This window comes from Eulemur rufifrons, chromosome 2 (genome assembly GCF_041146395.1).
Source record: "Eulemur rufifrons isolate Redbay chromosome 2, OSU_ERuf_1, whole genome shotgun sequence".
Lineage (NCBI taxonomy): Eukaryota > Metazoa > Chordata > Mammalia > Primates > Lemuridae > Eulemur > Eulemur rufifrons.
The window spans coordinates 102,634,873-102,660,848 of NC_090984.1; the positions used below are offsets into that span (position 1 = coordinate 102,634,873).

General features: G+C 50.1%; 1 protein-coding gene and 1 non-coding gene across 2 annotated transcripts in view; both read left to right on the forward strand.

Moving 5' to 3' along the window:
• Positions 1 to 25,976, forward strand: part of ESRRB (estrogen related receptor beta) — a 102,201-nt gene that overhangs the window by 7,749 nt on the left and 68,476 nt on the right. The window lies entirely within an intron of this gene.
• On the forward strand, positions 7,921 to 8,019 carry LOC138381235 (small nucleolar RNA U13). Its single transcript, XR_011233144.1, has one exon. It is a non-coding gene; the product is annotated as a small nucleolar RNA U13 (small nucleolar RNA).

Here is a 25,976-nt window from a genome sequence, read left to right on the forward strand (position 1 = left end):
CTGGAGGTATCAGTGGGGGTACCCAGAAGCACTAAACTTTATTCAAAACCAATTTTTAAATTTTTCCCCTCATCTCACTGCCTCTGTTTGGAGCCTTAGTTAGGGATCTTGGTGATGCACAGTAAATGAACTGTTACATGCTTTTGTTTTTTGCCTTTCTAATCGATCAGCAGCAAACACTTCCCTTTGATGGAGAAACAGCCCTTCAGCATACAGAGTGCAGTATTTATCCTTTTTCTTTTAGCCTTACTCTCTGTCATTTGTCTCGTGGGTGTGTTGACATCGTCTACCTAAGCAGTCAAGCTAACAAGCTTTGGCGGAAAGAACACTGCTTTTACAGAAATAATAGCAATAATGTGATGGTTATAATAATTATTATAAAAGTCATAGCAGCTTGTACCTTTTTCTTCCCTCAAATCGCAAAGCCATTCTCACAACCATTTTTCTCATAGTAACTGGATGAGGGTGGCCGTGTCTTGCCCCTAAACATAAATATCTTTGTGCAAACGTAAGCATGCAAAGGCTTCAGGTTTACATGTCTGAATTCATCCAGGAGCAAAAACTGCCTGGTCTCTGAACGTGAACAGACCGGCAGAGGAGAATGCGGTGCTTACCGCGTGGCTCCCGTGAGAAATACTGGGTGCTTTGCCTTCGGATGAAGAAGGGAGAGGTGTCCCTTGCAAAGGAGGCTGCATCGAGTTTGACCCCACTACCACCAGCTTCCGGGCCCGTGCAGTCTCTGCCTCTCAGTGGCTCCTTGTTCCCTAGTTCCTCTGGCTGTGTTCTCGGGAGAGGTTAGCAGACCAAAGGCACACAGAGGACAAGGAGGGTTATGGCTTGGCGCGTGTGAAGATCTGGGAAAAGAACTGTGTGAAGACAGAGGCAAAGTCACCCTCCACTCTTGATTACCTTCTTGGCCGTTCAGCTTCTACGAGGCCGTTGTCCCTGCTCCTGGGTACCTCAGCCTGCGCTCTGGAGGCGGAGATTAGAGAGAGGTCATCAGGGAGCTGACCCTTCTGAATTCCCATGACCGCTCTTGTGACTTTTCATGCCGACTCCCAGACCCAAAGCCTGCTCACCTGCAGGCTGTGCTCATCTGTGCGTTACTTTGGACTCCAACAATGCCTTTGCTATTTCCTCTCTCGTTCCTTTTATTTTTGTCTGTAAGTACCTCAGAAATAGGAGGCAGCGCTGCTGTACCTAATATACCAGGGTCCCATGGCTGTCTGTATTTTTTTCCACCTTAATATTCTTACTCATGTTCTTACTCAATTTTTTTTTTCCTCAGGGGGAAAAAAAAACCCGAAAGCTTTGGATTATTAATTGATTATTAACTGATTTAACAAACAAAACATTCCACCCCCGAGGAATGCAAGCGAGACTTTGGCTGTGCTGCTCAGGTCGAGATCTGCTTTCCCCCTCAATCGGTGAGAAATTTTATAGCTTCAATTCCCTTGTTGGACCCTGAGTAAAAAATTAATTCATGAATAATAAAAACCAATCAGTCTTGTTGAGTTTAAGAAGGATTAGGAGAAAGGGTGTTTTTTCTTAGAGAGAACATTTGAAATCTGTGTCATTGTCACCGAGTGTTCGGGGATGGCTTGAGCGTGCCTTTATTCACGGCAAATGAGCTGTTTATTATCCCGAGATGTAACGCACGTTCCTCGGTGGTAAGGCCAACTTACTGACGACTGTTATGGGGGTCCCACCCACTTCTCTCCCACAATCCCATACTCCAAGCCAGTGATAATTCGCTGAAATTAAGACAGTTTCCTGTAAGTGGCATATAACCCAGTAGCAACAGTCCTGGCACTGCGTTATGAATAAACCCATTTGTTAATGGGAGGCAGTCCTTCTTGGGTTCCCTCCCCTTTCTTTCCCACGAAGTAATTGGCCAGAAATTTACATGCCTTTGTAAAAACTACAGAAATCAGATAGTTCCCACTAATAGTATCCACTTCCAGAGTTGTTGTGAAGATTTAATGAGCGAATTCACAAGAGGCAGGCACATAGTAGGTATGCGCTAAATGTTCAGTGTTATTAATTTTTTTGATGTTATCTTTTGGAAGTTACTTTTTTATTCCATTGACATAACCTCACAATGATGGTCTGCCCCAGCAGTGACATGGAGGTGCTTGAACTGATTACTTTGTTTAATGCGATCAGTGTGGTTTAGGTTTCCATATGTAACAACAAGGGGATTAGAGAAGGAATTACACTTTGGGGTGATGAATAAGAAATTTCCTTCTGAATGAATCCCTATATTCTCAGACTCATAGGTAGAGCTGCCCAGTAAAATACAGGATACCCAATTAAATTTGAATTTTAGATAAACAATGAATAATTTTTTTAGTAGAAATAAATCTTATGTAATACTTGCTAAATTTGGCAACCCTTCCTACGCATGACTATTTTTTTTAGATTGATATGATTAAGAAACACTTTTCCCTTATTTTATCTGCATTTGACAAAGCCCCAAAGAATGATTATGTGTTTACTTTTTTCAAATTGTTTTTTAAATGACCATCTTTAACTTTTTGCCAATATGAACTTGTTAGGCTGGCCACGTCCCTGGAAGTTAGTGGGTAGAAGTGATTGCCGTCATCCAGATATATTGTTAGAGTGGCAATTAAGTAAATAATCTGCTGAATGAGGGCTCCTGACACAGCACCCAGGGCTATCGAATTTTGCCTTAGGGAGAAGCAGGGTAAGCCAAGCCTTTTGGGGAAACTGTCTCTGCATGACGTTTCCCTGACAAACAGGTTGGAGGGCTGCACTGCCACAGAGCAGAGAGGACCAGGGACCCAAAGCTGAAACAGAGCCAGCTGAGAGCGTGGATGGACCGGGGCTCATCAACAGGGTACCAGTGAGCCCCATTTCTCCTCCTTCACCGCTTTGAGCAGCATCTTCGCACAGCCCTGAGAAACACAACCATTGTTTCAAGCGTGGTGCCCTCGTAGCCCAGGGCTTGGGGAATGGAAGAGCTCTAGAGCCCCCTACAGGTCCTCTCTGGCACTGCACCCATGGGTGACTCCTGCAGCAGAGCCGTCCCATGGTGGGAAGGAGTGCAGGGAATCCCAGGGGCTGAGCCTTCCAAAACGCAGGACCCTGGGAGGAGGGAGCTCACGACTCTGCCTTCAGAAAGTGGCGTTTCTGAGCCATGTTCCATGCAATTTGGCACCGCAGCTGCCTTGCGTGGCAGCCCCTCTCCCCAATACATAGGCACACACCTATGCATAACAGACTCACTGCCTCCCTGAGCGTCTGACGGGCTGGCAAGTCCAGATAGGGCTGGAAAGTGTGCAGGACTCATTCAGCCTGAGGAATTCCCCCCAGCTGCTGAGTATGCAGACCTAATACAGGCTGCACCTTTTCAGAGCCTGATGCTGGCGTTCAGATTCTCTTCTCCAAGCCACCTAACTCCCTGGGGATCATTTTAGGATTTTCTGTAAGAAAAGTTTCTGGTGGGGATAGGAGAGCTAAAAATAAACTGTATTTATCCTTTAAAACTCTGCTCAGGTATCCCCCTCTGGGTGGAGCCATCCTGGACCCCTCCCAGCGGGGATTAACCTCTTTCTCCTTGTACTTGTTTTCTGTCTCATGCCTCCACCGGATTGTAGTGTTTGTCTTTTCCCGCTAGATCGTGACTCCAAGCTCATCTCTGTGTCTAGAACAGCACCTGACACAGAGTAGGTGCCTAATAAATATCGTTTGCACTAACCTGGGGAGATTGGAAGGGGATAATGGGGACAGAAGAGGGAGGAAGAAGGAAAAGTAGCCTGGAGAGTGCTGGTTCTGCAGCATCTGTTGCCTTTGTTGAGCTGGGGGCAGCTCTGGCTGGCTGGGGGTGCATCGTGCCCTCTGGGAGGCAGACGAGTATCGTGGTTAGGAGCAAAACTCTGGCTCCAGTGTTGACTGAGTCTGCATCCTGGCCCCAGTGGTGTGCTGGAACCAGAACAGGCTCCGAAGAGCCCATTGTTAAATTTTCAGTAGTTCTGTGAGCTGATTATTAAATACAACATTATTAAAAATTAAATTGCATAAACTTATAATTAAATACCTTGTATTAAAAGCAAAGGTAATAAATACTCAAAACTCATCGCTTCTTAATATTTAACTACATTTTACTTTCTTGCAGTCAGTTTGTATCTAATTTCCATATGATGGTGTGCTGCTGTCTGTTTCTTCCCGCCTCTGCATTCAGGGATGACATGCCGGTAGCTTAAAACTGGCCAGGATGGGAGTATTTACACCATGGAAGTTGGCAAATGCTACAAATCCATCTGCTGGTTATTAAACATTTATGATTGCATCACTGCCTGGCTCCAGCACACACGTCCTAGCTCTGTGATCCTGGATAAATGACTTCATCTCTCTGTGCCTCAGATTCCTCTGCTACCATGCTCTTCCTCATTGGGTTGCTATAAAGATTAAAAGTTGATAAACTTAAAGTACTTATAGCAGAAACTGGTATACAGTAAGTGCTCAATAAATATTAGCTCCTTTTAGTATTTCTTCTCACTGCTCTGGGCATGTGCCTATCCAAATTCTTTTGGAACAGGTGACTTCTCCGATAGAGGAATACAAGCTTTATGTCTAGAGTGTGAGGGTAATTTCTTTTCCCTACCGGACCCCTGCCCATGAGGTTTAACTTGAGTAGCTAAGAGCAGGAAGTAAAAAGCACTAATTTTCCAAGGGGAAAGGCCTTGGTGGAGAGGTATGCTTAAGCCTCTGGGCCATGAGAGGATTGTGCACCAGGCCCTATGAGGAAATGAGGCCACAGCAGCGCCAACGTGGTTGAACAGGTGAAGCAGGCACGGGTGAGGTCAGGAGAGGAAGGGCACAGATGCCAAGAACAGCCAAGCTGCAGTGCGGAGGGAAGATCTGTGTGTGGCTGCAGTGCGGCCCTAGGACCCTGTGGGGAGGCAGCTGCCCACCCTGGAAAGGCTGGGCTGTGTGGCCATGTCCACGACAGCCCCTCTGGCTCAGGACAGTGAGAGGAGCTGGTCTGCAGACACCAGGACCATAGAGGCCCAGGAGAGGGCCAGCGTGGGCTAGGGCTCTTCTGGACTCCTCCTTGGTGGGTTCCTTGAGTCCTAGCCAACACTGGCCCCGGCAGCGGCATTTGCATCAGTGGTTACCTGGAAATTGCTTCAGGCTCAGACCTTTGGCATCAGGGGAACAGCTCAGTGACTCAGATACACACAGTTCCCAGCCCAGCCCCTTTCCAATGATAAGGGAACTGTTAGCCCACAGGTGCCTGATAATGGCTGCATTTGTACAACTTTACAAGCCAGAAGGTACATCTCATCGCTAGGGTCTCATTTGCTCTTTGAACCCCCGGCCTATAGACAAATGCCCTTGAAAGTGGCCTTGCCAAGGAGAAGGCAGTCTTGAGAATTAAACCTTTCCTTCCCACCTCTCTTGGGAGTCTTTCCTTTCCCCTGAGCTCCTCAAGGGCCTGCCTGGGTCTGATGCATCTGTGAATCTGCTGCACAGGGTCAGTCCTGCAGGAGCCTTCAGTAAGTGTGAGATGAAAGCTTGGATACATTTTGAGAAAATGTGTGCATTGGGCTGAATTGCTGATGGGCCACCTGTTCAGTTGTACAAGTTGTTGACTGCCTAAGAGTGCCTGGTTGAGAGGGTGGATGAGGTTTGAACCTAGTTTAAAAATTTTTTTATTATTATTTTTTTTGAGACAGGGTCTTGTTCTGTTACCAAGGCTGGTCCACAATGGCCCTATCATAGCTAACTGTAACCTTGAATTCCTGGCTCAAGTGATCCTCCCACCTCAGCCTCTTATGTAGCTAGGACTATAGGCACGTGCCACCATGCCCAGCTGTGTTTTTTATTTTTTGTACAGACAGGGTCTTGCTATGTTGCCCAGCCTGGTCTCAAACTCCTGGCCTCAAGTGATCCTCCTGCCTAAGCCTCCCAAAGTGCTGGGATTACAGGCATGAGCCACCACGCCTGGCCTGAACCTAGCTTTTCTAATTCACAATGAGGCACACCTAGCTGGAGAGGAGCAGTGCGTATCCAAGGCGTTGAGGGCCCCTGGGCCCGACTCGTGCACTGGGAGCAGCCCCTGACTAATCTGGACTGAGGTTCTCTGAAGCCCTCTGTGTCTCCTTCTGCCAGGTGCCATCCCTGCATCCTGAATTTAGAGCTTGGCGACTCTGCAGAAGGCTTTCTGTTCTGTGTAACTGCAGCGCCTAGCGGGTCCCCCACGGCCCTCAGCTGGTGCAGGGCAGGCGGGGCATCCAGACTCTGCCCTGGCTGCTGCTGGTCTAGAGACTTGCTGGGGCCCTGTGTTCCTAGACTCAGGTGCTGGGTGGTGTGTGGGCGTGGGCAAGCCAGTGGCCCTGGCTGGCAGGAGCACATCGGAGAGAGAGCTCATGACAATAGTCATAGCTGCTCATGTCTGCCGTATGCCTGCCACGAGCCCAGCGCTGTGCAAAGTGAGTGCTTCCTGTGGCTACGCACACCTTCAGCCTCCTTCTCTCTCTCTGAAGCTTCACCTGGTATCCCGTGCATGCCCTGTGGGACTTCCTGCTCCCAGAGTGAGAAGGCGGGATGTGGGGCCTGGGAAGGACCCGAGAGGCTCATCGGCTCCAGCGCTCTCATTTTAGAGACGGGAAAGCTGAGGTCTTGAGCCGATGAGAGCCTTGGCCACGGTGCCCCAGCTCTGGTGCAGGAATAAGCCTAGACCTTGGGCTCTTGACCGAAGATGTCTTGCATCTCTGGGATGTAAATTGTTTGCCCTCGGCTTCATTAAAAAGCCTCTTTGACCTTGCAGTTCTGACTGCTTGAACAGCGAGCCTCGGGCCAGGCAGGGCAGATCGCTGACTCGATGTGCCGGTGTCACACTGCACGCCCACCCCAGGCCCTGCAAGAGCCAGACAGACAGCCAGAAGGGGTCTGGACAGACAGAATGAAGCAGACAACTCAGATTTAAGAAAATTAAAAGATCAAAAGAGTTTTAACAAATGGAAACTGGTAGGAGGAAAGATGAGCTGGTCGTTCCGGGCAAAGCAGGCTTCTCTGCCCTCAGTCCCCCTGGCGGGTCCCTGGCCCCTCACGCTTCTCTCCCGAGGCCATCCCTTTAGGTGGTTCTCTGCTCTTGGTGACCTAAGTGAAGACACAGTAGGAACTCCCACCCCTCTCCCAGTGGGCGTGTGTAGGAGGAGGTGGGGGTAAGAGCTGTGTGAGAATCAAGACCACGTGCTCTGTGCGCCTCACCTTGGCCTTCCCAGGGCCTCACTCCACGGCGTCGCCTGCTGCCTGCCCTGTGGGTGCTTCCAGACGGCATCCCGGCTACTCCAGCCCAGCCCAAGGTCAGCACCTAACTGGCCATCTCTGATCGGAGCTCTGCTCAGGGTCTGGCAATATTACCGTGTATATAAACACCCCTGGCTGAGCCGGGAAGGCTGCAGAACGTGCTATGGAGGAAGGAGCCCCTTCTTACGACACACGCTAGGAGAACATCGAGGAACAGACAGCCCCTACACGGTGCTGTGGAGCGAGTGACACCTTTGATGTCACACAGGTGTGAATTCAGCTGGCCACTCTGACTCTCCCTTGCTGTGCAGCCTTGGGTGAGCCACCTAATCCCTCTGTGCCGTGCTGGCCTCATATGAAAAATGTACATATGAATCCTTCCGTGACAAAGTTGCAGAACGATTTAATAAAATAACACTTGTCAGTTGCTCATGCAGGGGTGTCGTCAGGCCTCAGTAGACCAGATGTGCCCCAAGCATTCTCTGTGAACATGACTGTGGTCTTTAAAAAGGAAAATGCAAACTCATTTTAGAGTATTACTGAATTATGAGTTTATTATATACAACTAATAACACAAAAGTTACCAAGATTATGATATAGGGGAATCGAGAAATGTTGTGGTGTTAAAAAGAGTCCCTCAGGATCCTTTCGCAGTTCGTAAGTGTAGTGATTGGGTTTTCACGCTCATGTGTAGATGTGACTCAAACCTTGTTACGATATTGGCACATTATCTTTCTGATGCAAAAAAAAAAAAAAGGAAGAAAGAAAAAAGAGATCGTCATAGCCTCAGAGGTCCGTGTGGATTAAGATGGAAATATAAGCAACATAGGGCTGCATAAAAAGAAAAAGCAAGTGGCTGAGCAGTATATGTAGTAAAATTGCATTTACGGGTTTTTAAGCTCCAAGTGCTGGGCATATGCTTTAGAAACTTCTGGAAGGAGTCACAAAAAACTGTCATTTGAGTACCTGTGGGAAAGGGAGTCCTAGCATCAGGGGAGATTTTTGCCTTTAACTTTACTTTTCCGATTGCACAAAGTGTATATTCTCTAATGAAAATAACTAATTTATAAGTTAAGGAAACCGAGTTTAAGCAAACAAGCAAACAAACTAATAAACTTTTTAAGAAACAATGTGGCAATAGACGGGATCCTTATGCAAACTTGGAAGCCAGTGCTCTGGACGGACGAACCTCCAGAAACCAGGCTCTGTCCTTGCTCGGGCTCCCTGCCCACCTGCTCCCCCAGTCCCGTGGGGTGCGCATCTCACCCAGCCGCACCTCTGCTTGCAGCAGGAGCAAACCCAGGCAGGCTCGGCCCAGACGCAGCGGACACGGCAGCCTGGGTTGGCGGGGGTGGACCTCACCACAGACTCTCTCTCCACTTCACGCCTCATGGAGCCAGGCTGAGGGAGTCGCTGGAGGATCGTGACTGGCCAAGTGGGTGGCTGCTCACCTGCCCAGGAAGCCATTAATCTTGTGTCTCTGCGGCCTCTCCTCCCACGCCAGCCGCCTGGCACGGACTGACTCGGGAAAGAACATGAAAGGGGCCCTGGGCTCCACTCCATGGTGGACCATGACCCTGGAAAATACCATCTGGCTTTTCTGTGTGTCTTCTGACACCAATTCCCCAGGTCAGGACACATCAAAGAGAGTGCGTCTGGTGACATCTCTCATTGTTATTCCTTTGGCAGGGCCTTCAGAGTCAAGGTCATGCATAGACATGCACTTCCAGAGGCTGCCTGTGGGGCCTGGGGCCTCTCCGTCCTATGGATGCCTCAGGAGGGGGCTTGCAGGACCCCCAAGAGGCCAGGGCCTTACTCACTGCACCCGGTGGGCCAAGCAGCAGAACTTCCTGGTATTTCCAGCTCTGAATTTCCTTCTCTGCACGCTGATGCTTCCCACACAAAATAGCCAAAGTGCAGGTACCCCGCCCAGGGTGTCGGCAAATGTGTGAACAGTGACCTTGGCCCTAGGAATCTCAGCTTGAGTCACAGATCCATATTTTCTTTAGGAAGCTGGGTTTGCTGCCTTTAGAGTAATTCCAAAATAGAATTACTAGGACAAAATTTGGGCAAAAATTGAGACAAAATAATTTGGGGCAAAAGAGAGGGACTTTGATTAACCTGGATGCTTGGTACTCAGAAATGAACTACCTGAGCAGGGAGTTGCTCGTTGCTGGAGGCGTGTGAATGCCCAGCGGACCTGTCTGGAATGTTATGGAAGACACAGCATCGGGCAGGGATTACACTCTCAGGTGCACACTTTGCCCCTTTTAAATAAACCCCCGCATCTCATATCGATGGGGAGCAGAGGGTGGGCGCATGCGCAGCCTCGTTGGCCATCCTCTCACTTTCCCACTTCTGGACTTTCAGACGTGCGGCAGTGCCTCCTAGGCCAGCTTGAGCTTGTTGGAAAATTGGCTCTGTAACTTAATAGCTAACATGTGTCAAGATATTTACTATGTGCCAGGCACAGTGCGGCTGCTTCTCCTACCTTACGTTTTTGAATCTCACAACTGTACTGCAAAGTAGGCACGTGCATTTTCGGATGAGATGAGAAGATGGGGATTCAGCACCCCCAAAGTCATAGAGCTAATAAAAGGCGAAACCAGGATTTGAACCCAGATCTGCCTCTGGAGTCCACTGTGCAAGACACACTGTGGATGACAAGCGGTCCCCCTGCATTATTCTCTCCCTCTGTTGCAAACTACTTGGTTCTCCTTTTCCATCATTGTTAACCCCATCAGAGTTCAAAAGCAGTCAGGAAGCGCTGGATGGTCTCTGTTTTGCTACTGACTGCCTTGTCACCGTTTCACTTGTATCTCCCTAGAGTAGGGGGCAGTGCTCTACCTTGGTGGGTCCCAGTGGGTGGGAGGATGGGAGGGCTGCAGGGGAAGGGGTCAGAAGAGAGGGTTCAGGCACCACTGCAGGCAGGGAGGGGGCATGAATCTGGGGGTAAGGGGGTGGTCAGCATTGAGCATCACATTCAGGGTCAGCCGTTCCAGGTCCTGCATACACAGGCTCATTGCAGTCCTGCAACAGCCTGTGATGTAGAAGCTCTTCTCCTCCTGGTACAGATGTTGACACTGAGGCCCAGAGAGGCTGCGTGACTTGCCCAAGGTTGCTCAGCTGGTACACAGTGGAGTCAGACTCATACCTGGGTCTGCCTGACTCCTAAGTTCCAACTCACCTCCACTGTCTTGCATTTATTTCATCCTGTTCGGCCTCTGCTGTCTTGTTGAGGGGAATGAAGGAGGAAACAGAAAGGATGTTGTCCCATACGTGGATTAGGAATTATTTTAAATCCTCATTTTCCGGCTGGAGACCCTGAGGGCCAGAGGGTCTTGTTGAAGTCGGTAAGTCAGGACCGCCGAAGTCACTACCAGGTCCCTGTATGTTCTCTGGCTGCCATCTGACCTTCGTTTGCAGATGGGTCCAAATAGCAGATGCTGGTGTCTGGAAGGGAAGGTTCACTGTGGCTGTGTGAAGGCAGGAGACTGGACTGGTTTGCCGCCGACTGGCTGTGTTTTTGAGTCAATGCGCACATACCTTTATTTAAACAGCTGCCACGCTTTTGACAATCCAACAGGAAGCTCCCCGTGCTGGAGTCCACAGCCTCTCCGGTAGCTCTGCGATCTTAGGCAAGTCACTTAGCCTCTGAGCCTCCACGTTCTCATCTGCCTAATGGGGATAACAGTACCCCAGCTCCCTGGGTAGACGCCAGGCTAGGTGAAATCAAGTAGCCAACAAAGGCTAGATTTGCATCCCTGGGAGGCATGTTCTAGATGCATCTCTGTTGCTCACTTCTGCTCGTTATGCCGTCAGAGTCTGCATCATCTTCTTTGAATATGCTTGCTGATGGTGACTCCTTTTCCTTCGGGGGTGGATTTAATTTTTAATGCAGCCAAGGTCATCTGGAGGCAAGTCTCAGGAATTAGCTGGGTGACAAACCTGAGCAAAGAGATTTTTGATTACAAAGAAAGTGAGGATGCAACTCTATTTCTTAGATAATGTGGCCCTAAAGACAGTTCCCAAGAGGAGCTCCAAAAATGCTTTGATCAGAGACAGCATCGCTGGGAACTGGGAAGAGATGCCCAAGGTGACCATGAGGAAGGGGACAGCATTCACCAGGGTGTATAAATATCGGTTGGTCACAATCGGTCTCCTGACTTCACAGTCACCCCCGCTGCTCCTGGCCAGCTGCCGCTGCTTCGCAAGCAGCTGTGGTGGGAGCTCATGTGGGGATCCAGGGGACCTTGGGTAATTGTGGCGGCCGCAGGTCGGGCTCCGTCCTTGCTCCGTGCAGAATAAGTAATAGCCCAGCAAGATGCCTACACCTTTCTCATCTTACCAGCCAAACCTGCAAATTACCCAGCAGAACCCACGCTGCTTTGACCAGGAGGCCCAGTGAGCCAGAGCTTACAAGAGTCTAGCTGGGGGTGGAGAGAGGAAAGACACGCACCCCTTCCTGCTCCGGGTACCTCGTCTGCTCTTGAGAATCAGCCTGGCAGCAGGAGCCCTCCAGCACTTCATCCCCCTTTTCTGGTACCACCAACCCCTGGCATTTTCCTTCTGGAAAACTTCTAGAGAAACCGTTCTGGGAGAGGTAGAGATTTAGAAATTTTGGATAACAAAAGAGCAAGCCCAGAACATAATTTGGGGAGAAAGACAGAGCACGTGGGCAGAGAACTCTGAATAGTGGCAGGTGGACCTCACCTGCCAGTCTGCAGACCGCTGTGGATTAGAACAAAATGAGGACGGTGACAACAGCCCCGTGAGCCTCCTAAAAAGAACCCAGTTCAGGTGAAGACAATCCTTTATTCTCAGATTATGGCGTTCCTCACTTGGGATGTGACAATGGCTTCTCTTTTATGAGATGATGGCTGTACTAGGTGCCTTTTCCCCCATCAACGTTCCTACTTGACAAAATAGCGTCAACCCTGTATTGGTCCCCAGTGTTGGTGGCAGGAGGGGAGCGAGGTTTACCCTGTGAGGTTAGGAGACAGGATCCGCTGGCCTAGAACACGGAGACTGGAAACCGAAAGTCCTCAAGCTGGGCCCCACTCTCTGCAGGGAACCTGGGGACACAAAGGGAAGACATGGCAACAATTGTTTGCATTTGCTCTCCTGCAAGGGGCAGGCTCCTACCGATGGGGCTCCATCCAGCCCAGGATTTCTCCTCTTCCCCGTGGTGTTCTGCTCTTCAGGGCTGCTCAGAGGGCAGCTGATTCCAAGTTCTAGAGAAGTAGTTTTTTATCTGGTTTGGCTGAACACCATCCTCACTCTCCCTGGATCCTGCTCTGAGCTCTGGCCTCCCGCAGGGAATTGCCAGACACACGTATGAGAACAGCCCCTTTTACCCTTCGCTGTCTTTGCAGCTCAGGTCACCGTTGGGCCCAGCACAGCCCGCGATGTTCACGTGGGAGGACTGAGAGGAGGAAAAGCACTAAACTCTTCTGTCAAAGGGGAGGGGGACAAAAAAGGAAGACCCGAAACAGAGTGGGACTTGTCATTCGTGAAAGAGCGTGCCTTCCTCGTCCCCATGCTGGTCTTTACGGCCTGGAAGAAACCACGATGAATGGGGACTTCAGGGTGCACCCCAGTGTTCAGGTTGGGGTAGCCCCATTTTCCAGGCAGTGGGTGGGGAATGGAGGCCTCCAGCCCTCTTAGATTCTGACCCTCATCTGCAGCGCTCCTTGAAGCATTCATGGAATTCTTTCCTTCTTGTTTTAATATCTTTTACAAAGTGAATACTAGTAACATGAAACCTTTTTTTTTTTTTTGAGAGATGGGGTCTCGCTGTGTTGCCCAGGCTGAACTCGAACTCCTGGCCTCAAGTGATCCTCCCACCTTAGCCTCCCAGGTAGCTGGGACTACCGGAACATATCGTTTCTGGCTCTGGGAATTCTTAATTTGACTGCATTCAGTGAGTGCTTACTCAGTGCTGACTGAGTGCTTTGTAGGCATGATCTCATTTAATCTGTTCAACCACTCTTTAAGTTAGGAACTGGTATCCCATTTTACAGCTAAAGAAATAGACACAGAGAGTTTGCATGACTTTTTAGCAGGTGGGAAGTCAAGATTTGAATCGAGACCTGTCTGACTCTAGAACATGCCCATAATCACCGTGCCACCCTCATTCCCACTGTGTGGCCAGGAAACATTCAGAAGCAAATGAGACAGAAGACTCACCAGGCACGTGCTTTGAAATCGAACAGTTTATCTGAAAGCCCTTAACTGGCAGGATGCCTTTTGACAGCAAAAGGGAAAATGGAGAGATTAGGGAATGGGAGGGGGCATACAGTTAGGGAAGACAGACTTTGTGTGATGGTAAAATGTGGTCACATTTTAGAGGGGAAGGCAGAAAGAACATCAGCTCAGAATGCCTGCCTAGCTGGTGACAGACAGCCCCTGCTTAGCTCTGCATTTCTCTTGCTGCACTGGGGTCTGCTGCCCTTGGAGGTGGTTCCTGAAAATGCCAGAGAGGTGGAAGAGGTGACAGACAGTAAGACTCTGCTAATGGGGAGCAGGACCTGCCGGTCCCATGATTGGTGTGATTTGGACAAGTCTGGGTGCTCTCAGACACCTGGCATGCTCTCTGCCTATCTGCTATGGAAACAAGCTTCTGCATCCTATGTTGTACTAGGGCGTTCCATAAGGAAGAGTCTTGTGTGTGTGTGTGTGTGTGTGTGTGTACAAGTACACCACGCATGAATGTATTCCTGTATCGCATAGTACTTTTAAACTATTCATATTATATTATATTATATTATATTATATTATATCTTTGTTAATTATCTGTCTCTCCCACTAGAATAAAAGCTCCCTGAGGTCAGGGACCTTATAATCTCTTCCAGAACAGTGTCCAGAACGTTGAGGTATCTAATAAATATTGTGAAAAAATGAATTTAGTTAATATCCTAGAATTTACACCTTCAGGCTAGGTGTGGTGGCTCACACCTGTAATCCTAGCACTCTGGGAGGCTGAGACGGGAGGATCCCTTGAGGTCAGGAGTTCGAGGCCAGCCTGAGCAAGTGCGAGACCTCGTCCCTACTAATAATAGAAAGAAATTAGCTAGACAACTAAAAATATATGGAAAAAATTAGCCAAGCGTGGTGGTGCATGCCTTTAGTCCCAGCTACTAGGGAAGTTGAAGCAGTAGGATCGCTTGAGCCCAGGAGTTTGAGGTTGCTGTGAGCTAGGCTGACGCCACGGCACTCACTCTAGCCCGGGCAACAGAGTGAGACTCTGTCTCAAAAAAAAAAAAGAATTTACGCCTTTAGTGGAGCTCTTGGGAAACTGCAGTTAAGCTGCAGCCTCCTCCACCTCTTCCTTCGCCTTGTCCCCTCCTTCCTTCCTTCTGCCTCCCCTTCCCCTCCCCATACTTAGAATCATCTCTGGCGACAACTCCAGCCCAGCTTCTTGAAAACATACTTGATGGTTTTGGCTTTTTCTCCCTAGTCGTAACAAAAGTCATTTGCAACCAAGTGTATGGGTTGGTTTTTTGGCCAGATGGCTCTCTAACCCAGAGATGATAAATGAGGTGTAGTAATCAGATGAATAGTTTTTGTGGCCAGTAAACTATCTCTCATGGCATTCCCCTTGTAGAGGAGGGCCCAGTAGGAGGGGAGCAGGGGCAGGGAGACCCCAGGAAGCCCGTCAGAAGGGGAGAGACCCAGCTGGGTGTCGACATTCTGGTTGTGTTGTTTTCTAAAGCAATGCGCTGAGTGTTTGGTCCCGCCTCCTGTGTGTATTCACGTCGAAGGGAACTTGAATCTTGAGACCTCAGGCGCTGTTTGGCAGTGGGAGTGAAGGGGTTTCCAGAATTGAAGAAGGCCCAGAACGCTACGTGTTTCCTTGCGAGGTCATTTGGGAACTTTATCGTGGACATTGAGTCCATGGTCAGAAGAGGTAGATGCTTCCAGTGGCGTTTCTAGTGAGCCCGGGGTGAGGCATCATCAGTGAATGTCAGCAGACAGATCCAGGAGGGAATGGACAAAGCTCGGCATCTGCACGTGGCCTGTTCTAGCCAAACCACCCTTAGGATTTAGCCCTTCTCCCCTGCCAAGCGTCCTCTGCAGCTTCACCAAGTCACCATGGAAACCCCGGGACCTGGGCAGTGACCTCCACTCTGACTTCCCCTCTCCTGTGCTCAAGCCCAGCCCTGCCCTTTGGGGACCCACCTTCTTATTCCATCCTGTGCTGTTACCTGCCTGGAAGAGCAGCTACCCAGGGGGCAGGACCCCTTCCCTGTGATGGATGGGGTGGCCTGTGCTGGGGGTGGCCCTGCTCCTCTCTGGGCATGCAGTGGGAATGGGACCGCCAAGACCACCCTTGCTGGGCAGGTCTCTCAGGCTGTCCACAGCACTGGCCCTTAGGCTGCATGGCCACTTCCTGCCCAAGCCGCAGGGAGCCTGACTCCTGGAGTCCTGGGTTCTGAGCCTGATTTGGAGCCATTGCCCCGGCTGTGCTCTCACGCTTAGCTCGGGGCCACACAAGCTCACAGCCAGGGCTGTTAGGGTCTTCACAAATCTGCATCACAAATACATACTAAATGCCTCACTGATAGCATCTTGTTGTAAAAGTTATTTGGAAGGATTCAAAGTTATTTGGAATTATCTGGATGCCAGTAACTCACTGACTTTAAAATAGGCTATGATTTCTTGGAAAAGCTCAAGCCAATTCAGAAATTCTTACTAAGGAAAATCTAACCTACAAATTATTTTCAGATGTAATGAAGTGTTTATGAATATACCATTAATGAAGCAAGTTGATATAATGTCATGTTGTGCTCTGTAGACATGTAATGACACATTTAAAAAGTTTTGATTTTGCATTTTTGCTTTCCATATTGGGGGATTGAAATATTTTCGCGTATTTGAAACATGTGAAGGTCTTTGGAAAAATACATGGGCCAAAGGCTCTGTGCCCATCCATGGGGCTGGGTAGACAATTGCCCCTGCTCTGGCCCTGGAGAGTTGCAGAGTAGGGAAGGGGCAGGGTGAGGGGTCGGGAAAAGGAGGCGTTGGCTGGAGATGTCTGGGGGTCGCTGAGGGTGGCGGGTGGGGCTGGGGCTAGGAGTCAGCCCGGGTTCTGGACAGCTCCGATACTTAGTTCATTTAACCTGTCAAAAGGCTTTTGAACCTCCATCCTGTTGCCTGGGCTGCTCTCCTCTAACTTTGCAGATACCCATTGGCTCCCTCCTCTCTCTTCATTCAAGATTCCCTACAATTGTCACCTTAGGCAAAACGGTGCTCCCTCCTCCTCTAACCCAAGATGCAGTGTTAAGAAGCCATCAATGCCATGTAGACAGATACGCAGGCTGGAAGAGTAGAGAGTGTCCCGTCACTGTCTGTTCACTCGTGTGTGGTCTGCCTTGATCTGCTTCCTGAGGGCAGGAATTATGTTTTGTTCCCCAGTGCCTGGCCCCTAATAGCTGCACAATAAATATGTAGTTGTTGGCACAATGCATGAGCAAATGAGTGAACTTTGTTCTGTCTGCCTCTTGTGGCTGTTGGAAGATTCAGGTGAGAAGCGCTACACTCTTCAAATGATAAACTAATGTACCAGTGGCCCCAGGAGTGAGAACCCACATTCTGTTTGCAAAGGACTTTCCAGGAGTTCCTTCTGTGGCTCACACAACAGTGGTGCCCAACCTTGTGTGTGGGAGAACATATTAAAGTGCAGCTGAAGCCTCACCCAGAGATTCTGATTCCATGGGCCAGGGGCAGAGCACTTTAGGTGATGCTGATGCTGTCGGTCCTCAGACTGTGCCGGTAGCAGCCCTCACCAAGAACTAGTTGTAACTTTCGATTCATTTTGCAGAGTAAGACACTGAGCTGGAGCGCAGTGGAGCCTGGAGCCCGTGCTTCCAGAGCTGGGGGTTGCCCCCTCAGTGTTGGAGGGCTTAAGAGCAGAGCCCCCAGGCTAAATCCCCTGCCCGTACCTCTGGTTCTGGAACCCCTTGGCACTGGTGTTCTCACTTTCCCATTCCTTCTTTTTAGGCCAGAGGTGATCCAGTGATCTGGGAGCTACTGGCCACGCAGGCTGCTCAGTGTGAAGGTTGGGTCCAGTTGAGCCAACAGGGTCCCATGGCGGGTTCACACCCAGCCTGAGGCCCTTGTGGGCTGAGCATTGGTGCGGACCGTGCTATCTTGCAGGAGTGGGTCTGGGTGCCTCCAGGAGGTATCACACGATGCCTGATGACCTTGGAAAGGCGCACAGGGGTGCTGGAGGAGCCCAGGCCAGGGAGGCTGTCGTGGACGGAGGCAGCAGCTTGCTCACTTTCCCAGAGCAAGACACACCTTCTCTGCCTAATGTGCTTGTGCCCAGCGGCCCCTGGATCCCTCTGTCCAGCCACTGTAGACGCTGGACTGCAGGGACCCGGCAGCCCAGCCCTGGGACAGAAACCAGGCAGCACACAGAGCTCAGTTCCCATGTGCACTGGGCAGTCTGCGAGGACAGGGTGTCAGGCTGCAGTTATTTATATCTGCAGTGCAGACTCGGGCTCCTGAGTCACCGGGCAGGTGTGAGGGGACTTCAGGCGTTTGGCCCCCTGAAAGTGCACACAACCAGGTTCACAGTCACCTCAGGCCATCTGGCCCCAGTCATTGATTCATTCTACAAAACTTCATGAAGCACCTTCTGTGAAGACACAAAGATGAAAAAGACAGTCCTGTCTGTCCTTAAGGACCCAGCAATGAGCAGCCCTCAGATGCACAGAGATGGCGCTCGGTCAATCCTGGTTGAGTGAGCGAGTGAGCGCTGGAGAAGCGTGGAGGAGAGAGTGAGAAACTGCCAGGGAAAGCTCCTTCCTGAAGGAAAGGGAAAGGGCACTCCAGTAAAAGGTGTGACTGTCATAAAGTATGTGGGGAATGACCGGAAGTTCAATGTGCGTGGCAGCGTAGAGAAGAGAAGTGAGAGCTGACTCCTCCTGGGCACTGGGTTTCAGCCAGGTATGGTTCTATGTGCATTGAACACACCATCGCTTTAATCCTTTGGGCTGGGCAAGTTACGCCCATTTTACAGTTGCATAGCCTGAGGCCCAGAGAGGTTAGGTTAATGCTTGAGGCCATCCAGGCAGTCAAGTGTTAAGCCACTCACCAACTGGCACCAAACCAACCTGAGCCTCCATTTCCCCACCTGCAAAATGGGGACACCCAGGCTTCCCCTCCAGGTTTCTTGGAGGGATTAGGAAAGCTTTGCATGAGCGCACATGAAAAATCTGCGAAAAGGATACCAGATTCCCAGAGAACTTGGTAACAGTGGTTACCTTTGGAGAGGCCGTCTAGTCTAGGGGAATAAGGATTAGGAGAGAAAGAACATACCAGTTACTGGATCACTTAATGGGCCTCCATCGAGTAAAAGTTAAATGACCAGGACCCTTAGTGGGAAGGAGTTGGGGCGGGGGTTGAGTTTGAAAGAGAAGTTGGGGCTGGTGTTCCTGGAGTAGGGAGGGCATTTGTCTGTAGGGAACACTCTGCCTGCAGCCCCCACCCCTCTCTCTTTGAGGGGAAGGACACCCTGGCGACAGGCTTCCTCCTTAATATAGTATGTGCATTTTATCTCTGCAGACTTCTTGCAGACTTAGTTTAAAGATCTCAGCTCAATACCATTAGTGTGTATCTGCAGAGGGCCCTTTGTAAAATTGATTAGAAAGTGGGCTTTTGCATGTGGGCTGGGGGTGGGGGTGGGACCTAATCGGATTTGAGCATGAGATGGTATCTAATTCCCTGCATCTAGAAACTGGCTTGGGGACCTCCCTGGGAGCCAGGGCCCCCCTAATTTGGTTTGCGAATACATTAGCCAAACAAGCTGAGGGGGCTCCTTTGGGGAGAGGGTTTTTGGGGGGTGGGGAAGGGAGATGGTGGGAAGGCTGAGGAAATGGAGAGGGGACATACTTTCTGCACAGGTCCTGGGAGCTACTGTACACGAGAGCACCAAAGATGTGCATTTCCGGCGGTTTTACCCCAGCCGGGAGAATGAAGCAGAGTTTTACGAGGACTTGTTATTGGATTGCTTGCCATTTATCCAGCCCCTATATGTACATATTTTTTTCATTTTTCAGTCTTTAAAAAAAGTAATGTATTCACATGTAACAATAAAGAAGTCAAACACCATGAAAGTGCAGGCATGGCTGGTATGGTATGTTCTTTCTCCCCTAATCCTTGGTTCCCCAGATGGCCTCCCCAAAGGTAACCACTGTTACCAATTCTCTGTGAATCTGGTAAACTTTTCACAGATTTTTCCATGTGCACTCAGGCACAGCTTTCTTAATCCCCCCAAGAAACCTGCAGAGGAAGCCTGGGTGTTCCCATTTTACAGATAGAGACATGGAGGCTCAGATTGGTTAAATGCTAATTTGTGAGTGGCAGGGCCAGGACCCAAACTGTGGGGGGCGGTATGGCTTCAAATCCTGGGCTCTTGGCTGGTGCAGTGGCTCACCCCTATAATCCTAGCACTGTGGGATGCTGAGGCAGGTGGATCCTTTGAGCTCAGGAGTTCGAGACCAGCCTGAGCAAGAGTGAGACCCCATCTCTACTAAAAATAGAAAGAAATTATATGGACAGCTAAAAATATATATATAGGAAAAATTAGCTGGGCATGGTGGCACATGCCTGTAATCCCAGCTACTCAGGAGTCTGAGGCAGGAGGATCACTTGAGCCCAGGAGTTTGAGAGGTTGCTGTGAGCTAGGCTGATGCCACAGCACTCTAGCCCAGGTGACAGAATGAGACTCTGTCTCAAAAAAACAAAAAAAAACTTCCGGGCTCTTTCTATGAAATCATGGGCCTTCCTGTGTGCCTTTCCTAAAAAGAGAGGGGGCTATTCAGAGCTGAACAGGAAACCTTTGGGTTTTCACTTCTCCAACTCTTTTCTTCTTGAGTCTATCCATGTTATAACTATACCCATGCATCCTAAAAACAGGATGGAAACTTGCAAGGGCATCTTTGTTAGGGCCGCCTTCCGTTCAGCTCTCCTTTATGAGAGTAAAAGTCACAGTGAGTTGGGTGCTTGCCCACCCTATTTAGATCTGTGGGTTCCGCCTGCTTCCCTGCAAGGCACCGTGTGTGTCATGGGGAGTGGGGTGCATGTGGCGGTGTGTGCTACAAAATGAGTGGGCATCAGAACCTGGGGTCGGCGCCCAGTGTCACTACACATAACAGTACCAACCTCATAAGGTTCTTGGGAGGTCTGAATGCTACCATGGCGTTGTACCTGGCACATGGTGATACCTCAATAAATATTAGCAATTAGTTGGCCGGGCGCGGTGGCTCACGCCTGTAATCCTAGCACTCTGGGTAGGCCGAGGCGGGTGGATCGCTGAAGGTCAGGAGTTCGAGACCAGCCTGAGCAAGAGCGAGACCCTGTCTCTACTAAAAATAGAAAGAAATTATCTGGCCAACTAAAATATATATAGAAAAAATTAGCCGGGCATGGTGGCGCATGCCTGTAGTCCCAGCTACTCGGGAGACTGAGGCAGGAGGATTGCTTAAGCCCAGGAGTCTGAGGCTGCTGTGAGCTAGGCTGACGCCACGGCACTCGCTCTAGCCCGGGCAACAAAGCAAGACTCTGTCTCAAAAAAAAAATAAAATAAAATAAAAATACAAAAAACATTAGCAATTAGTAATACTAGCTAGATAACCTTTAATATATTACTCATCCACTCTGTGCGAGTTGCCTCAACCAGAATGTAAGAATAGTATTGTTCTTATTGGATACTATTATTTAACATCCAATATTCTAAAATCACAATCCATTTACATAATAAACCAGTATTGTTTTGAATAGAATTAGCATAGTGCCAGGTATACAAGAGACGCTCACTAAGTATGATTTCCCACTTTTCTTCCCTTCTCTTTACCGGCTTTAACTCAAGATCTTGGTTCATCTTTATCCTCATGTGAATCTAATTTCTGTAAAGTGACCCAATTTCAATTCATTCAACACATTTCTTGAGCGCCTGCTGTTTACTTGGCACTCTGCTATGTGCTGGGGGCACAAAGAGGAACACACCATGGGCCCTGTCCTCAAGGGACTGACAGTCGCAGAGGGGAGATGGACTGGGAACAGGGGAACCAGCTGCAGTTCAAGTTTGCTGTGTTTGGGGCGCGCTCCTGGGCACAGGAATAGATTCGCTGGCTTCATGTTCTTCAGTTCCTCAGTTTCCCCTTCTGAGGACTGGAGCTACCTCCCTTTCCTGTTTCTTGGCATTTGGAAGATGTGGAACAGCCTGGCTGATGTGGCTGGTCCCACCTCTCCCCGCCATCAAGTCCCCCTACCCACCACTCCCACCTTCCCCTCCTCTGCTGGAAGCTGTGGCTGCAGGAAAACAGGGCCACCGACGACGCTAAGTGTTGTCATCCGACCTGCCTCGGCCGTTCTGGACCACCTGTGCCCCTCACTGGCCACACGTTCTCAGCAGATCTTGATCCCAACCCCGCCCTCCCCCACAAAGAAGGTTATGTAGGGACCAGGAGACCTCAGCCCGGATGCTGTACTGTGAAATCCGGAATTATATAACAGCTGGATTAGGGAGCGATTATTAGCTTTGCTTAAAGATTTTCCGTTTACACAGGGATTAGCTGCGGGGGTTCCTTTAAATAGCTGGCTTTGCTAATGCATTTGTATTGCAAAGAAAAAGTGGGGGCTGGGGGAAAGGACAGAACTGTGAGGCAGAAGGCCTGAGTTCCAAGCCAGCTGTGTTTCCTTGGTGGGGAAAGTGAGCAGCGCTGAGCACAGCTGGGGGAGGACCTCGGGCAGTTTGCAACGGGCTGGGTGCCGACCACAGCAGGGACATTGGGAGGGCGGGGCACACCCGCACCGTGGTGGCACGTGGTGTGATGCAGCCTGCCCCACAGAGGTTCCCGTGGCCAAGCCCCTAGCTGGGCCCTGCCCATCTGTCCATCCTGGGCTTCTGCCGTCTTCCCGGCCCCGCCCCTTGCCACACACCCTTGTCTCAGGCTTCCCACCTACCTTCAGTTCCCAGGTTTGTACTGCCATCTCCTACCTCTGTGATTTGCACATGCTGGTCCTGCTGCCTAGAATGGCACTTCCCACCCTCTTCCCTTGGCCTGGCTGACACCTCCTTGGCCTTCAAGATACAGCCAGCCTCCTCCTCCAGGCTGCCTGCCCTGACTACCTTCCCCTAAGGAGGCTAGACACCCCTCCTCAATCACTGATTGGAAGAAGAGGGCCTGTGAATATGCATGTGTGTGACCCGTTCATGGCGCCTTAGGACACTTTATTGTCCAGTGACTTCGTGGTCACTGGTCACTTACTTGTATCTGCCATGAGCTGCTGAGCTAGGGGCAGGCTCCCTGTTGTGTCTGACTCAGTAGGTGTCTGGCAAATGAAATTAAATAAATAAACGAACAGTAGCTACTTTCTACATGAGGTAAACATGTTTCATCTCGAGGCACACAGAGAACCCCGCCCTCCCCACGCAACACAGCATGTCGCCGGAGAGAAACCCTGGTTGGTGTCAGACCGCAGGAGTGCAGACAGGTCCTGGCCCCACCCTCGCTGGGTGACCTTAGCCAAGTCACCTCGCCCCTGAGTGTCCCCGTCTATAAAATGGGACGGTAAGAGCCTGGTCTCTCAGTGTTGCTGTGAAGAGGAAGTGAGTTAATAGCGCACCGCACTTGGAACCGTGCCTGGGCGTAGTCAATCCGCGTCTGGTGGCCGTCTCCTGAGTTCTGCCCCTGGGTCCCCCCAGCGCCACCCCCCATGCTGAGCTTGCTGTCTCTCCCCTCCACCTGCCCCTGTGAACTAACTCTCCCCCTTCCCACCCACCCCACCCAGTCAGCACAGAAATAATCCAATTTTCCTTGATTATTAGTCATTACTTTCTGCTGCTGTTTTTGTTCGTTCCTTTAAAAAAAACTATTCTAGATTTAATTGAGTTGATTGATTAGTACAGTTACTGATTGGAAGGAGGTGCTCTGTAACCCTCTCCTCCCCTGGCCGGAGCCTTCGTCCAGAGCCAGGCCCGGGGCTCCCGCCTAGCATGGTGACCCGAGGCTGGTCCCTTGCCCTCCCGGGGGCTCATCTGTAAAAAGGGGATGGAACTAAACGAGCTTTTGATCCCCTCCAATTCTGTGAAAACTGGACATCTAAGGCCCCCGTCCTGCCTCAACCTTGGCTCGTGACTCATCCATCCATTTAACCCCACAGCCCACCTCCGCGCCTGGCACTTAGCCGGGCCGTTGCTCGGACCCAGCCGTGGGCAGGCAGGAGCCCCCGGCCTGCTAGGAGCTAGTGGGGGGCTGGCAAGATGCAGACTCCGCCATTTATAGCTTAGTGTGCTCTAAGCTCAGTGGAGTCTCAGAGGGGAGCCCTTAACTCTGGAAAGTTGTAGAATGGGGTGACACTTAGGTTCAGTACAAAAACAAAAACAAACAAGCCTAAACAGACTGGGGCGGGGCCGGGGAAGTGACCTTCATGGAAGCTGCCTCTGTGCTCTGAGTACTGCGCTAAGCACTTTCGTCTCATTTTCTCTTTCAACCTCACAGCAACCCTCGGAATAAAGGGACGCAATATCAGTTTTATAGATGAAACACCTGCAGCTCAGAGAGGCTGAGTGGCCTGCCTACAGTCACACAGCAAGTGAGTGGGAGAGACAGACTTTGGACTGAAGGCTGAACAATGTCAGAGCTTGTCTTCTTTACACAATGTCACCCCATATTACAATATTAAGTAATTTCAAGAAGGTAAAAAAAAAAAGATCAGCTAGCGTCACCTAATGTCACTATTTCCATGTTGGCATGTTATCTTCCACGCATATTCTTTTTATATTACAGACGTAATTAGAGCGATGTATCATTTTCTGTTTTTCACTTAATAGCATTCTATTTCTTCCCCCCTCTGGGTTTTATTCATTGATTCATGCATTTATTGAGCACCTTCTGTGTGTCTTGGCTCTGAGGTAAAACAATAGACCACATCTCTACTTTCGTGGCGCTTCCCCTGGGTGGACAGATTATAAGCAGATAAGCAAACACATAAGTAAGAGAATGTTGGATGCTGAGAATGACTGTGGAGAAAGTAAAGCAGGATAATGAGGTAGAGTGTATGTTGGGTGTCAGGGTGTCTTCCCTGAGGAGGTCACATCTCAGCAGAGAGCTGACTGAATGGGGGAGCAAGCCGGGTGTGTATCTGAGTATTCCAGGCAGGGGGCACAGCCAGTGCAAAGGCCCTGAGGTCGTGATGCCCTGGGCATACCTGGGGAAGAGCAAGGAGGCCAGTGTGGCTGGAATATGAGGAGAAGGCTGGCAGGTGAACTTGGAAAGGTGGCTGGAGCTGATCACACAGGGCTCCGGACACCATGGAAGAGACTGGATTTTGCTTCCAGTGTTTCTCTGATGTCTTCTAATATTGTTGTTTCGACAACTCCACAATGTGACACAGTGGATGTGGCATCATTTAGCAACATCGAGGTTGTTTCCTGCAGCGTGTGTGTGTGTGTGCACATGTGTGCGTGTGCACGTGTGTGTGTTTGGAATGAACATGATGGGGCACATTTCAAGCGTGTGACTCTTTGCTTCTGATAAACTATCTTAGGCCAAATCCGTAGGAACGAGACAACTGGCTTGAAGTGTTTGCTCAGTTGCTCATCGTGACCAGTAAGGCCTCACCGTGACGTCTGGAGCCAAGAGCAGAAGGCACGCAGGCAGCAGACCCGAGTGTGCAAAGGTGCACAGGCGGAAAGAGCAAGGTTGGCTGAGGCCTGGTGCCTTGTGCAGGCGACCTCTGGCCATGAGGGAGGACGTGCGCAGGAGCAGATGCCTCCTGGGGACAGGTCCCCCGTGAGCCGGGGCAGCTCCTCACCTTCCCTCCAAGCGGCAGAGCGGGTGGGGCTTGTGCATATTTTTTCCAATTTTTAAAAACTTTTATTGGAATAATTTTTGCTTTACAGAGCAATTGCCAAGATGGTCCAGAGGGTTCCTGAATACCCCTCGTCCGGTTTTCCTTTTCATTAACTCCTTACGTTACCAAGGAAGATTTGTCACAACTAAGAAACTGACCTTGGGACATTACTGTGGACTAAACTTCCTACTTTATTCAGACGCCACGTGTTTTTCCACTGATGTCCCTTTTCTGGGACTTCATGCAGACTCCCACACTGCCTTTCGTTGTCATGTGTCTTTAGTCTCCTCTGGTCTGTGACACTTTCTCAGGCTTTCCTTGGTTTTCTTGACCTTGACAGTTTTGAGAGCTGCTGAGTAGTTTGTTTTTGGAGTTTTCACCCTTTTTTTTTTTTTTTTTTTTTTTTGAGACAGGGTCTTACTCTGTTGCCAAGGCTACAGTGCAGTGGCGTCATCATAACTCACTGCAGCCTCCAACTCCTGGTCTCAAGTGATCCTCCTGCCTCAGCCTCCCCAGTAGCTGGGACTACAGATAGGCAAGCTGGTCTCCAACTCCTGGCCTCAAGCAATCCTCCTGCCTGGGCCTCCCAAAGTGCTGGGATTACAGGCTTGAGCCACTGCACCCAGCCGCATTTTTTAACTCTCTATTTCCATTTGGAATCGTGATGTTGAGGGGCTGTGACATGTTGAGGCTGAGCTTAGAACTCAGGAACTGGGCGTGGGGGCATGGTGCTGGGTTCAGTCCTGGCTTTGCCCCCTACCCACTAAGTGGCGTTGAGCAAGGAAATCTTGCATGCCAGGTGGGTGAGAATACTCACCTCGGGGGCCTGGCCG